Here is a 9583-nt window from a genome sequence, read left to right as displayed (position 1 = left end):
TGCTGCTTATGTATGTCCGCTGGTTGATGCTGCAGAGATTTTTTAATTCACGGGGACACAGCAGCAGAAAGAGAGAGAAAAAACCAGATAAAACCAGATAAGCAAACAAGTAGCTCTGTCCCTACCCCTTAGAAACTGCAGCCCCCAGCATCCGATCTGATCCCTGCCAGCCTGGAAATTTATAACCATGCAAGAAACCGGGGGAGAAGTCGCTGCCCAGAGAAAGATCACGTTTTTGCTGACAAACTGTGACTAAACTGAAATTATTAGACTTTTTAACGTTAAAGTCGTCTCCAAAAAGGTCGTCGTAATTTTTACAGTAAATCTGCCCGGCGGTTTCTGTTTCCAAGGGCTGAATCATAAATTTAACCTTCCCATTGTAACGCGTTTTCCCCTCATTGAGTAGCGGGGGACATTATGGTCAATCTTGAAATGTGTTTCCAAAAAGGGTTCAACTTGCTGAGATGAAAAAGGTAATCTTACAGTAAATGGATTTGGGCTGTTAATGGAAGGGGGGGGAGGACCCTACGGATCATAAATTAATATCCCCGGTTCAGTTTACTGAAGTTTCATTAAATGCTTTGAAATCATAGCGAAGAGGAGGATTTTTTTTCCTCTACACTTAAAACTAAGACGCTAAGGTTTCTTCTCCATTAGCTCACGCTGTTTTCAGTTATTGCTAAACACTCGCTCAGTTGCCCCCTATTAAAAACTGGCGGGGAAACACGTTTCTTTACAAATGCCCGGGTGCCACTAGTCGAGTTATTTCTAACCCAAGCCGATCTCCTGCTACAAGGCAGGGCGATGTGACCATCCCAGCGAGAAGAGCTGTCCGCATTGGCTTCAGATCAGAAGTTCAGTACTAGCCTTTGAAGCCACCGGTGAAGGAAAAGTTCCCGAAAATTATATATATGCACTATATTATGTATGATTGATGTACACCTGTTATATATTCTGGGTTAGTATATCTGGCAAATATCTGTTAGCGTTGAATGAATGTATTTTTCATCGATCCCAATATTTTTAAGGAACTCAGCTAGCTGGATCCTCGCTGGCTGGGCTCACACCAAGACTCCGCACCTCCCATTTCTTGTGTGTGCTCTCTAATAAGGACTGAACCAGCCTGGCAGCAGTGTGCCAAGCCCCCTGCCCACAGTTGGGCTCCCACAAGCAGGCGTCTCTTTCTCCAAGGGGCCTGACCTTCACAACTGCACATTCCCTACGGCCATCCCTGGAGCCCAGCTACTGTGGGCACTTCACCCTGCCAGCGGGATATCCAGGTGCTGCAGGGGCAGGCTGCAGGGCGCTACCGAGAAAACAGTGGGTGCATCCTTAAGGATGCCGCTTCCCAGGATGAGGCACTTGGAGCTGAGGTCTCGCCTGCAGGAGGAGGGGGGGATGCAACACCCACATCGAGACGACCACCTCTCCGTGCCCCACGCGTCCGTGGGGCTGCCTGTGTGTTCACTCCATTGTTCTCAGCGCCCCGATTTAAAAATCCCTTTGTTTTCCGAGGGAAGGTTTTTATTTTATTTGTGCCATTTTAAGCAGTACAGCTGAGCCCTCCGGAGGAGGAGGCAGGCGTGTTTTCTCCAGAGAGAAAGAGTGGGAATTATTCCGAAGTAAATCCCAAGCACGTGGAGCCGGGCGATGGTTACAGAAACAAGCGACTCCCAAGCGGGGTAAGCGCGTGGTAACTTGCCCCACTGTCACCGAGCCAGAAGGACGCTTCCTGGTGTGACCTGCGCATGCAGCGCAGGGCTGGAGACACAGGGCTTGGGTCGCGGGAGTTACTGGTGGAGAAGTAGGAGCTGCCCCCACTTCCAGCTCCGGGGCTAGAAAAGGGTCCGTTCAACGATCGGTTACATTCAATGATCGCTTGGCAGTTTTCATGTGTCAGGTATCCAGGTTGTAGCCGTGTTGGTCTAGAGGCAAAAGGAATCAGAGCTCGTGATAGAGGCGATATCTTTTATTAGACTTAGATTTTTGCAAAATAATAAAAATGATAGTAATCATGATATATTAAAATAAAGTCCCCCCCCAAAAAAAATCTAGTTGGTCTAATAAAAGATATCACCTCTACCACGAGCTCTGAATCTTTTGGCATTTTTCATCACATTTCCCCACCCCTTGGATTTCTCTGCCCCGGACAGCCTGACTATGGACAATCAATGTAACCCTCCCCCCGGCCCTCGGTGACTGCCAGTCCCGGGGACATTTCCACCTTGTGCCGCCCAAGGTGGAAGTGTCCATGCATCGGACACGGATACACAGAAACGCTCGACTTCCCACGCGTCGCCGGCAGGACTGCTGCTACGGGAGGGATTCCAGTGGAAGAGCATGTTAGTAAAATATCCCTCATGTTCCCTTCATTTCTTTCCACATTTTTCACAAAATAAACAGAAACAAAAAAAAAAATCCCTTCTAAAGGCACTGTAGAAATGTTACCTGCACACGGAGCTGCTTTTGATTTATTTTGAAGGTCCATAACTTTTGAAGGGTATTACCAATCTTGAGAGATTCGCAGCACCTTGTCCTTTGCCACAGAAAATACTAATCACATCGTCTATGCAAAATCCCACTTTCAACACTGCTCCTTGTCCGATAATTGACTCTTCTGGCTCTGACCCAGTTACACCATTTCAAACGGGCGATCGGATTTTTTTTCTCTCCCGAGTCGTACCTACATAATAACACTAAAGATTTTCAAAAGGCATTTTCAGAAGGGTTATGATTGCACAAACGCTCCCGTTCTCTGTAAACGACAATAATGATCGCATTAAAGACTGAAGAAAATTATTACAGGCGTGCGTACCCTGCAGCTTTTCTTCCTAGAGCCAAAAACCAACCTCAGCCTATAAATATGTATCCACTTTTCTGTCTACAAATGCCTAAACGAGGGCACGCTGGACTCTTATTTACAGTTACAGTTCTCACTGTGTTCATTTATATGTATTTAAATGCATGTATGTGCACTGGTTTGGGGGGTTTTCTGGGGTCTATATTTGGCTGGTGGGAAAAGCAAAGCCGGTAGGATTGAACCACGATTAAAAAGTTGCGGGTCAAGATAGGGTCGACAGGGTCTCGAGATGGAAGGTTTCATAAGGAAAAGTAAAAAAGGAAATCACTTTCCCCGCTAAGTGAAGGGAGAGGTAGAGCGGAGCTGCCTTTGAGTTCAAATATTTCATGTTGACACTTTAAACCCTGCTCAATTGCCATCTTGATGAAAAACAAGGCTGTAACTCCTGAAACTTGACAGAATTAGGCACCTCGCTCTCTTTTCTCGTGCAAAAGTCAAGCTTACTATTATTTCAGTCGCTTATTATTATTATTATTCAAAATTCCCGTTGCGCATCAGCTTGGCTCTTAAACAAAGACACTATTAAGCCTGCAAACCTGGCTGAAAACATTTTCTAACACATCGCAGCCAGGACAGACTGAGAAAGAGCCGTCTGTCCCACACATTCGGCGCTTGTTCCAGCCCAGCCCTCCGGAGGCTAGGCTTGTATGTGCCACACATGATCAACCTATACCCAAAAAGAAAATCATTACTGATCGGTTACTGTTTACCAGTTTATGAATTTCCCCCTTTGGAACCGACAGCAACCTTTATCTTTTCGTTCCTATTCGAAGTGTTTCTTACTTAAAACTGAGGAGTTAAAACTTTTGTCCCCCTCCCTCCCCACCAAAATCCAAAGCCTGGTTATGTATTTATTATATTGCATAAGTGTTTAATATTTACTGGGCAGCTACAAAAGACAAAACAACAAAATGAAAACACTGCATCGTGAATTTAAGTGCGCATGGATTGTGTCAAGAAACTTAACTGGAAATGCAGAGTTTATTATTTTAATCTGAGCACGATTCGTTATGTGGTGGTGTTGAAGTGACCCCAAGGGTCATTTAGTCTAGATCCCTTCAAAGATACAGGACCTGCAATTCCTAATATTCTTAATTCCTGTGATTATTTTTGATCGATTATTGTTCTTGTCGCTGTTTCTGCTGCTGCAGATGTTACACTGCAGTCCCCGGTCCGGAACAAATACGCTAGAAGCATACATTTAAAGAAAAGGAAATAGAAAAACTTGAAAATTAAAATGATCTGTGAAGAATCAGGAAAGAAAGACTTGACAAAAATATGGAAAATCCAGGCTGCATTGAACCTCGGAGTGATGGATGTTTGCAGTAGCTGTTTCTGGATAAGGAATATGTTGGATATTATAACAGGGGGGACTTAGAGAATGTAAGCAAGCTATTTCCTCCAAAGCCTTCAGCTAATTTATAATGTATGTGCAGGGAACAAGGTGAATTGTAAGAAGTATTTGTTATTTGAATGAAAAAGTCAGCGATATAATAATTAAGACTGGAAACACTACCACTGATAATGATAAATACCACTAATATTATCAAAATAACAATCACCTTTAGGATTGTGTTTCATGATAAGCAAGAGCTTCTGAAGAGAAGGCACATTTCCTTGGGGGATGGGGTGCCTGTGTTGCAAATTCATGAGTAGATGGGTATGAATGCACATATGTATGTGTTTGGGTATATATACATGTATGTGTCTGTCAGTGTGTATAGATGTGTCTGCTTGTGTGTCAGCCTCTCTGGTGGGGGAGGGAAACAAAAGGTGGCTTCAGTTTGCCCATGTGTGTTACAGACTAGATTGATAAAGCTAAGGAAAACATGCTTGCAAAGTAACTTTATTTCTCCTAGTAGATCACTGGTTGTTTATGGGAGGGTTTAGCTTTAGGCTGCAGAAAATTCAACAGCCCTTTGAAATATGTCAGAAATGTTAATAAGCTGGAGAGCCGCATTGAAGTAAAACTGCTACAGACAATAGACCATGAATGGACTGAAGGCTTTTGCCGCATACGTGGAGATAGGATCAGCTTAGGACATGTTACAATGTGGACCCAGAGGACTGCTGTGGATCTGATCCTGCAGCCTTTAGCAATCCCCAAGCCCCCATTGGCCTTGTCTAAATCAAAGTTTAAGGTGTGATGCTCAAAAGTATTGTTTAAAAATAAAACAACCTTAACAAATACTAGGCTGGTCAAATATTTTTTTCTGGGGTGGTTTAAACAGAGATGATCCTTCTATCTTGAGCCAGGGGGCTGCACTAGATAACCTCCTGAGGGCCTTGCCAGCCTTGCTATGATTCTTCATTAAAGTTTAAGGAGAAACCTTTATCACAAAGAGGCTTCATGTGTGACCTGTTATGGAACAGACCAGCCAGTCCCTTCCCCACCCATTCCCCTCCTCCAGTAAAATGTCTTGCTTTCAGGCTTCAGTAATGGGTCCTTTATTTATACTGTTTTGCTGTATTAACCCCTCCTTACCCGCTCTTTCCATCTATCTTGCAGTGGAAGGCAAATGGTTGGCTGAGTGAGGGGGATATGAAGTGGGGGGAGGGGAGGAAAGGGGAGGACGGGGTAGTATCATATCAGGAGAAAGGCAGCTTCATAAGGAGAAAAATGAGGTCACTCCTCAGCTCCCCTATGCCATAGGTTTGCAGCTATCTCAAGTGCATCTTATTTTGAGAGTGTTGATTGCGGCTTGAAGCAGTTGGCTTTTAAGTACCTGGACGGGCGCTACTCAGAGGGCTCTTCCATGCTCTACATGCCATGATCCTGAGGTTCCTTTATGATGGGCATGTTATGGCAAATAATGTTATTATCAGGAAGCACTTGGCTGTACTTGTCCAGCAGAATGCTCTTTTGGCTGAGCTAATTTACATTCATGCATCTGACAAGTTCCTCCACAGCCACTTTTCCTCCTCAGTAAAAGTTTGAAAGAGGAATGGACTTGGGTACTGTGTACTGCACAAAGTGGAATGTCCTTAATGAGTGAGCCCTTAGGCTCATATTCCTGGACCAGCAGGGGACTTATACCTGCCCTGTACAAGAATTTCAACATGACAATTTTATGAACAATCAAGAAGTGTCACATTTCTGGAATGGAAAGTGAAGCTGGATTTCTTTCAGTGGCAGGCTAATTGACTTGTTCATAGGTCATGTGGCTTCAGAGCAGTGCAAGACTCTCCTGACATTTCCTTCATAAACCTTGGTGGTATTGTTGGCTGAGGATGAGACTGGAGGCTCACCATGAAGGCTCATATTTCTTTCTGAGGCCATAGATGGGTTTCATAGACTAAAATAAATCTAAGGAGCTCCTGTACTACTAACCCCTTATAGACACCCTCACTTTCATAGTGATGGGACTGGGCCAGACCTTTTATCGTTGATTTGCATTTGACATAGTTCTTGTAGGAGAGCCTGTGAAACTGGAAAAGGACATGATGGCTGGGATTCAAGTTACAGATGTGATGTGATTTCTCTATGATGGGCCCTGAAGGGTTTCAGTAGGTCTTTGTTAGCAACTGGCTGTGCATAGTTTTTGGAATCTGCATAATATATGAATGTTAAATAAACTCCACTCCTAAGCTGGGAATCGAGGTCATATGGGACAGAAGATTTTTTGGAGCCTTTCCTTTCTAGGTGATATGACTCTTCACAAGTCTTTCTTCTCTCCTCACACTTTGCCCACATACAAAAAGCTGGTGATTTTGTATTACAGACAATAAAATGGTGAATCATCAAATACCCTATTCAGTGAAGATGGATAATGTGCATATTTTTCTTGTGTGACTAGCAGGTCATTGGTCAGACATATATCACTGGAATTGATTTCTCATTTCAGGTAGCCTGAATCAGTGTTAACACTGAAAACAGACCTGGAATAAACCCCATTCTTGGACTGTGTATGACAGGGAGTAACTTTGTGGCCAGATCCCAAAGTGGCCAGCTCATCTGCCTAGGGCAGTCTGCCCCATTTTACCTGCTGTGACTTGGTTGTTAATAAGTCAAGTTAAATGGGAGGCTGCCCATTCCTTGCCCTGATGCCAGGGGGTGCTATCTGCAGCTCTGAACCTTCCCTACACTGTGGCCCATGCCTCACAGATGGCATCCAAGAAGTAATCATATCCTGGCCCTTAACTCCAGCCTCTCTCATTGGGCTCCATGCCCCTCACTCATACTGGGTTCTTTGCCCTACACTCAGTTGGGGCTCCTAGCTTCTGGGCTCCTTGCCTCTCACTAGGCTCCATGCTGTTTTCTAGACTTGGGGCTCCTCACCCCACTCTGGTCCTTCTGACCTTCTCACTGGGTTACACACTGAGATGTGGGGGCTAGGGATAAAATATGCCCTTCTCCACCCTTCACCAGGGAGAAAACTGGCCTGGCATCTCTTGGGGGCTGTTCCGCCATGACCAGCCCAACCAGGCCACCCATCCCTGGCAGGGTGAAGTTTCAGGTCATGCCCAGGACCAATGAGGCTGCCTCCATCCCCATAACCTCACTCTTTCCTCCAAGAAAGTTCCCAAGCCACAGCTCAGCCAGCTGATATTTCTCTCATGGCCACTGGCAGCAAACTGCTACCTCTCCCTATATAAGCCAGGTCCTAAAATAGCTGTCTGCCTCCAGTCCTTAAAGTGGCAAGCACCCGAAGGTGCACTGTCACACTGTGGTTTCTTTTTCATGGGGAAACAGAGAAATATGGAGTATATGCCATGCTGGTTGATAGAAGATCATGGATTTTAATGTGGAATGGACCTTGCCTGACCAAGAATGTATAAACAGCTTGGTAGCTATGGACAACTTTCTTTTGGGTGCAAGACTTTGTACAGTCTAAGTCATTTAAAGTTTGGTTGCCCTACGGCATGAATCTCATTGCTTTCCAGTGAATTCTGAAAAAAGCGTGCTTTCCTACAGTGCAGATACATTTTTAAATGAACTGAGCTGTATATGCACAGAGTGGTAGGGTGACATGAGGGAAGAGAATGTAGATGAAATTAGTTATCAAAGTGCTTGGGAACTCCCTGCTTTTATCCCCTAGCATTCCCTGTTTTTTTCAGGCAATATTTTTGGCAGTTTCCAGAATAGCAAATTTGTGGTGGCTTCCATTGGCTTCTTACAGCTGGTACGAATAACATCGGCATATATGTAGATTGGACGGACCAATGACCCCAAAATTAATATAGGGTCACCCATGACTGACCAGCCTTGTTGGCAAAGATGGCCCATCTGAACTTTACCAAACAGCCATTTGTGTGTCCTTTATGGACTCTATGAGGGCTGAAAACCTGCAGCCCTTAATTGCCAAATAAATGTTGGCCTTTAACTATGTGTCCTTACTACCTTTTGAGATTCTATGGGTGCCTGCCCTACCAGGCTAGTAGATCGCCTTTCTCTTTGCAATAAGCAGCTCTGATGCAAAACTGGGGTCTTATGAAAAGATGGTATAGATTGACCCCTGAGCAAGTGCATTCAGTGTAACACATTAATATATAGAATCCAGTTGTTTAACTTACCACTTTTCTGTTTACTTTTTTATTTCAGCTGACCTGCCCAGGCTTCCTGGCCCATGGCTATAAAGATATCACTGCATTTTACTCTTGGCAGGGAAATGACTGGTTGAGAAAATACATGATACTCCACTGGCTCTGTGTATGATATTTTCAGGATGCCCAGGAATGCAGCCAATGAATGCCAAGGTGTTGATCATTACAGAGCATTGGCCAATCACAGGTTTGCTCAACTGGCCTGTTAGCTGAGTTCATGTTGAACTGGGCAGAGTGCTTCCCTGGTGTTGTCTGAGCTGTTGCTATAGTGATTCTGGAGAATAGCTAAAGCTCTGTTCTTTGTCAACAGGTCCTGGAAGTTGGTTAATAAGAAGATGAAGCAGATGACTCATAGATTTGAAGGCCAGACTGCCTTGTTTACTCTCAGCGGTTTTCACCTCACCAGCACCAGGGCTGACTTATTTATTTAGCATTGACTTGGTGAGATGGTTAGAGAAAATGTTGTTGTCTAGACAACTTAAGAAAAAAACAGCCAAACAACAGCCTGAAAGCTTTCCTCAGTGAGCCACTCTTTCCAGCTGCAGTACTAATCTACAGCTTGTTATCAAGAATGCAGACCTTTGAAATTGGTGTGCAGCTTTAATAACGCATACACCTTTAACATCCATATTGTCAGTAAGCTCTGTTACAAGAAGGGCTGGTAACCAGACCACCAAGTAGTCCAGAATCAAGATGGTACCTTTTCACATGTGCACTGCAAGCTGATGCTTCTCCATCAACCGTGTAGCTGTCAGTTGCCAGGGCAGCAAGCACGCTAAATTCCCGTAGCACCAGTTGCCTGCAGGGCTTTGCCTGGTTGCTTATAAGCAGCAGATCTTTCAGACCGCACTAGACTACTCTCAAAAGGACATGCCTCTCTGTCTAGCTCCGGGTGCCTGATTCCCTGTTCTTAGTTTCCTGGTTCCTACCTTTGATTCCTAGTTTCTCAGTCCCTGGGTCCTGCATGTTTGTTCCCTAGTGTCTTAAGTCCTACTTGTTTGTTCCTGGTGTTCTCTTCCCTGGGTCCTGCTTGTTGGCTTCCTGGTTTCATCCTTGTGCCCAGGTACTGGGTCTTACTTGCTGACTCCTTGTTCCTGGATAGCTTGTGCTTAGACTCCAGTCCAGGGGCTTAGGCCCCTGTCCTCTGAGAGCCAGCTCATGCCTTGTGGCTTACCTTGG

At 44.8% G+C, this 9583-nt stretch overlaps 1 long non-coding RNA gene across 2 annotated transcripts in view; it reads right to left on the bottom strand.

The window, feature by feature from the left end:
* Window positions 1-1201: 1201 nt before the first annotated feature.
* LOC149867038 (uncharacterized) overlaps window positions 1202-9583 on the bottom strand; it is a 36490-nt gene continuing 28108 nt past the window's right edge. The window contains exons 2-3 of one of the 2 annotated variants that reach the window (XR_016441977.1): window positions 2449-2696; window positions 1202-1925 (exon numbers count right to left, since the gene is read on the bottom strand). This is a non-coding gene — a long non-coding RNA (uncharacterized LOC149867038). The remainder of the gene's footprint in view (window positions 1926-2448; window positions 2697-9583) is intronic. The other variant, XR_016441976.1, reaches the window with a different exon arrangement.

This window comes from Crocodylus siamensis, chromosome 4 (assembly GCF_052110815.1).
Source record: "Crocodylus siamensis isolate JL-2025a chromosome 4, ASM5211081v1, whole genome shotgun sequence".
NCBI classification, from domain to species: Eukaryota; Metazoa; Chordata; order Crocodylia; family Crocodylidae; genus Crocodylus; species Crocodylus siamensis.
This window is presented reverse-complemented; position numbering and strand designations above follow the sequence as displayed.